Source organism: Amblyomma mixtum, chromosome 10, assembly GCF_055824585.1.
Source record: "Amblyomma mixtum isolate Tamu chromosome 10, ASM5582458v1, whole genome shotgun sequence".
In the NCBI taxonomy this organism is placed as follows: Eukaryota; Metazoa; Arthropoda; class Arachnida; order Ixodida; family Ixodidae; genus Amblyomma; species Amblyomma mixtum.
In genome coordinates, this window is record NC_143021.1 from 53,092,832 (window position 1) to 53,098,930 (window position 6,099).

The window sequence follows — 6,099 nt, forward strand, 5'->3', positions numbered from 1 at the left end:
TTTACCGCCGCGGTCTCCACCGATCAAACGTCAACAAATGTTACTGTTCACCACTCACGTCTTTCAGAGCGAAAATCATTCGTCACTGAGGCAGGGACTATAGGTTTCCATCATTCTTGCACTCGACGTACGCGTAGGATGGCGTTGCCATCTTCGATCGTGGATTGACCAAGGAAACACACGGAAAGCCGCAAAAAAGTTTCTAACAAAAATTCAACAAGGACGAACGAGTGCCAGCGTGTTTTCGCCGCTCCCTTCGTCGCCTCACACTCAACCCAACCACAGGAGAGAAGCAAAACCTGTCCCAAATCAGCGCATGAAAGCCCGGGGAGCACGTCTGCATGACGTCACCTCGCAGTGAGATGACACAGTAAACAAGTGGAATCGGAGCCTTCCTGCCACTTCATGGAAGCGTCGCGGGGGGGAGTCGGGAGAGCGGCGTAAAATGTTAGGTAGTGGGTTGTAGAGTGAGAACCTCCGCGCCACTTCGGGCAAGGGGGCTGGGAGATACAGGACAGAGGAGCCCTCGGGGAAGGAACAAAGGTCGACAGAAAAACGAGGGAGAGGAAGGTTTTTGTTGCGACCGGACCCAGGAAAAAAAGGGAAGGCGGTGGTGAGGGAAAAGAAAAAGCTTCAAAAACAATTTCTACGAAGACGGGCTACGCGTGTGACATCTCTGCAGGTATTTTTTGTTTTTACTTGTTCCCTCGACCGCTGTATCTCTTCGCTAAGCCGAAGCGTCGCCCTTTAGGGATAACCCAAAGCGGCCGGTTCCGTAAAGTTAATTTTTTCTTCTTCCTCGATAGAAATGTTTTGGTAGGTTTGGGATTAATATCTCTTGCTTATAGGGTGAAGGGCGGAGCCGTTTCTGATGGTGGTCGTTACCAGCGCTTGGACAAGTTGTGTTATCAATAGGCGATCACTTGGCGAAGAAGAAGCGGAAAGAATGCGTGCACGAAACCCAAGAATTTGCTTTGTCTTCATCGATGCGTCCTGCAGACGGCTACTAGCGGATATTAAGAAAGCTGATGCAATGAACGCGACCGTAACAAGCCTTTTGCAGCGTCTGGCGCAGTCGCGGGAGGCTCGCTATTTTCATCAACCAGTCGTGAAGTCTATGTGCCACAAGTTTCATGGAGGCGAAGAAAGCGCTTGTAGTGCTGGCGTAAATGAAGTGCATTGAAACCAGCAACAAACCTTATGCTGGCAGCTTTTTCCGCGGCGACTGTAGCACACCAAAAGAAAAATGCAATGCGATAAACGCGAAAGAAGCACAAAAAAATCTCGGGTAAAGAAGCGGGTTCTTTTGTTATTATGACGTTCAAAGAGCAGCTCTTCACAAGAGACATGCAATGTCTTGCTATTTGGGCACGCTAGCCCTTTTGCATCGGATGTAGGATATGCAGGCAGGTGTCACAAAATTCGGCGCATTTTAGAAACAAAGAAAGAAAAACCGCCCCGCGCACGGCGTCTCGCCGGCGCGAGCCCAACGGGAGAGAGGAAAAGCCCCCGCCGAGCGCGTGCCTCTCTCTCCCCTCCACCACCGCTCACCGACGCGGCGTGCGCCGAGGAAATGAGTCATCCCCGCCGATTGCTCTAGAACATCCGAGTTGCTTCTATAGCTGACGGGGGTAAGAGGGGGAAGCCTTGCGTGCTCTAAGACATGTCCCCCTCGTCTGCACTCGGACGTCGGCGACGCCGCCACGATGGCGCCAAGCTAGAACACGCTGGAACCTTCGCGAAACGACTCCTGACTTTAACCAATGAGGACGCGCGGCCGGCGAGAGAAAGGAAGGGAGACTACACGGGAGATGCTGCGTGTATGTGCGCGCCTACTTTGGCGCCTACAACAAACAGACGTGGAAGCGAGCCTATAAAAGAAGTACGTTGACCGCTGTCAAGTCAGTCCGGACCGCCGTTTAAGCTTCATCGAAGCGCGCCCGTTCGACTCCCGGGAAAACACCACTCGGCCAGCATCGGACCAACGAGGCAACGTTCGCCAGTCTGCGGGACGGCATCGTCGAGGAACTCTGGTCGTCGGAATGCCGCAGTGCCCGGTGAACAAATTGTGTTTTGTCAAACTGGCCGCTGTATTAATGACCGGCTACGGGAGCATGCCAAAAACATAGAAAATAACGACACGAATGTGAATCTTGTGCGGCACCTTGCTTCGTGTAAATGTAGGGCCGGATTAGAGAAGACCACGATTCTTGGCAAGAGCGGTAATGATAAGGCAATGCTCATTTTAGAAGCTTATTAGAAAGCTGTCCGAACGTTGTGTCAGTGACACGTCGGTACACATATACTCATCTGAATGTGCTTTTTTAGATTCGTTTTTTTGATTAACTCGTTTGCTTGAGGGATGTGCATTATCTGTACCTCGCTACGCGCATGCTCTTCATTCCCTTCCTATATATCCCCTGTACTTCAGCATGAATAAACAGTTGGTAGTTAGCGCTCGTGAACGTCTCAGTGTGTCTCTCTTCGTCCCTTGTCTGCTTTTTTGTGCTGAATTCTATTTAAGATACTCAAGTGCCCACCTCTTTTGCTTTCCACGTGGTAATTATGCTCTCCTAACCTCTCATTTAGGCATCTTAGTGTCTGTCCTATATATTATTTACCACATGTCAAGGGCACCCTGTACACGACGCCTTCTATGCATCTTACAAATGGCTTTTGGTGCCTGATTGGTCAAGCGGCCTTACCCTGGTTTCCAGATGGGCTTTTCCGGCACTGGGCGCTGAACTTATTCCGGGCAGAAAAAACCTTTATATTTACTCTGTTCCCAATTTTTCGCAGGTTGTGTGATAGCCTATGCTTATATGGAATAACAGCAAATATTAATTCGTCAGTATTCTTATCCTGCTCTTGCTGGGTCAAAAGTTTCCTTTTTTTTCTTTCTGTCAAGTCCTTCAGCCTCTGACACCAGCAAGTGAAGCGGATAACCGCGTGTTGCAATCTTCTAGACCGCAGAAACAAGCTCTCCTCAGTCACATGAGGTCATTACTTTTTAAGGCAGTTAAAAAACCCTAAACGAGCTATATTCCGTTTGAGGCGTTTAGAGTGGGCAGAATTGAAAGACAAAGGCATTTTTCCATCCCTAGCATGATACATCCAGCATGTGTGATCTTGCAAAAACTTTTTAACTTGATGTCAAGAAAGCGTATGTTATTGTTCTCAGGCAGCTCATGTGTGACGACCAGTGCAGATAAGTAGTCTGACATATCGTCTAAGATACGTCCCACGGCCACATTGAGGGGGATACAAGTGGTGTATAAAATTTTTAAATAATAATCAACAAAACGAAAGACCTTAAACCCTCCTAGTGCTTCAAAACAGGCAAAAAGTATTTGGTCACATTCAGCTAAAAAGATATCGCTTAAAACTGGAGCAGCACAGGATCTTATGCGTATTCCTTGTTTTTGTAAAAAATATCATTGCCCCACTTAAGAAATGTAAAATTAACATAGGTGCCTAAAAGCTGAAAGGACTTGTCAGAAACAGAAAAGGAAAACTACGACCTAGCAAGAGCAGGATAAGACTACTGACAAAGGAAAATTTGCTACTATCCCATATATGGATATGCTATCACACAACCTGAGATAAATGGGCAACAGGGTAAACAAAAAGCTCTTGTTTTCTGCCCCGAATAAGTTCAGCGCTCTGTGTAGGAAAAGCACATCTGGAAACCAGGGTAAGGCCGCTTGCAAAACCAGGCACCAAAAGCCGTTTGTAAGAAGCCTAGAAGGCATTGTGTACAAGGTGACCTTGACATGTGGCAAATATTATATAGGGCAAACAGGACGATGCTGAAGTGGGAGGTTAGAAAAGCATAATTACAACGTTGAAAAACAAAAGAGGGGAGCGCACGAGTATCCACTGTCTCAAATGCAAGGACAGAAGCAAAAAAAAGCAAGGAAGTCTGTCGTCCCACCACAGATGTAAAATACTTTTTAAAAGCGAACGTCATTTGACGTGAGGGATTGCGGAGGGTTTTGAGATGGCACAAGCGGGCTATGGTTGCGTGAGCTGGAAGGAAGGCACATGCACTCCTCTTTATTCTAGCACCGTCATCCTCGCCAGGCATAAAGATCGAGTAACACGTGAAATTATAAAGGCATTTCATATTCACGATAACAGTGGCGGGTGCATCAGCGATCCGTCCATCGTTCTCAATGATAAAGAGCTCTCTTATTTATCCGGAAGAGACATCTAACTGTCTCACGCGCATGCGCCTCGGAGATGATGTGTGCGTCTTGTCACCGTCATGTATGATCAGGATTTTTGGTTGTGTTCTTTCACTTTTGATGTTTTCCTGATTAGGAAAGCATTTAAAGGATGTTTTCTTCCATTAAAAATCAGTTGCGAGTCAGCGCTCGTGTTGTGTCTTTCGTCGTCCGTTTGTTTTTCCCGCGCTGTTTTCACCACTAATCATTACCAACTAGCCCAAATCGCAGCCTTAATTAATTTGCGTAAGTTCTCCATCAATTATGCTGTCCGAAAAAGAGATCTGTTATCTTACGTCGAGAAAGTGGGTTGCCTGATAAAATGTGCCAGTCATCACTAATTGGTAATGGTTTTTTAAGCATCCGCAGTTTATTACCAAGAGTATAAAATTGTTTTTCGCATGAAATGAAATCAGTTGCAAGTAAGCGCTTTCTATGTCTCTTTTTTTCTTTTGCGATTGTCTTTTTGAGCGCTTTCACTGTCAGAATCAGATTTAGTAGCCACGCCATGCAGGATGCCAGTATCAGGTGAAACCAGTTTGGGCTCACAGTAGAGTCTTTTATGACGGTGCCAGCCGCTTCTTTGACATTAGACGATGCTGCGTTGCGCACAAAATCATGGATTTGGTCCCCAGTGGGTTAGTTCCCTTACCGAGGACTAATACATTTAGAATATACGGTGGGCTATTGAAATTGTGTTTCAAACATATTGTCTATTCATAATTCCACTAAAAATATGTAGGAAATGCGTTCCTAAAATTTCATGCTTGGTATTCGAAATTGCTCTGCCCTACGTCGGGAAGTCGAAAAAACGCGTCCGGTCGACGAAGTTCGGACTCTGAAGGCCGATGTCAATCCGCAACCTCGACCCAGGGTATTTCAGCAAGGTCGGTCCGTGGCGTTCTGGTCGGGATTACCTACTGGGCGTCTTCGCACCGAGCTCGTTTTGCCCCCTGCCCTTCACTCCATGGCGTACCTAATCATTCGCTGCCATGACTTAAAGAAAACCCTCGGTCTCCCGTCGTTCGCGCTATTCAGTAACTTGCACAACCGATCTACACGCCGCCAGGTGCACGTGTCGTATCCAACAAAACTTTTCAAACGCTTGCAACAGTACTAATTTTTTAGCAAGTGTAGAACGTTGTCACAATTCGTTCCACAATAACCACAGCTTTTTTCAGAGGCATTCCAGCCAAAGCAAGATGCAATTACCCTTTGCCTTCAAACATCACCGTTCACAATTTCTCGCTTCGGCCCGGTGTGCATATTTCACCTCCTTCTCTTTCAGCTGCCTTCTCCCTGCTCGTCCTATTGATAATGACGATTTGATGCAAGTCCAATCAACCGTGTTATTTCGTCTTTTGTCGTCGTGCTCCACACACTGTTACTTACGCGTATGTACCGCGCACCACCTGTTTCATGTTGTGCTTGTCTTCGCCACGCGAGCAAAGTAAAATAACTTTAGGTGGTGATATAGAGAATAACAAACGCGAATACTTACTAAAACCTGAAGCTAGCCAGCGTTCAAGCGTGTGTTCTTCACCATCCGCGTTTTGCGGAATTTTTTTTTTTTGGCTTTGCTGTAGCGCCGTGCGATAAATGCTTCTGAAGCACTTAAACTCGCTGATGCGAAGGACTTTTCTTAGACACTGAGGTACACTGGGAGATCACGAAGCATTGTCGAAAGTAGTGAAGGATTACGAAAGAATTTCAGAACGCCCGTGAATAACCAGGTAAGTGGTCTTCAATGCTAAAGCAAGAAAAGGAGAGAATTGTTGCGCCCTTTAACATGCATTATCCAGTGCGGCTAAACTTACAAGCAGCACTGGAGGACCAGTAAGCCATGATGAAACAAAACGGACACTTTTAAATC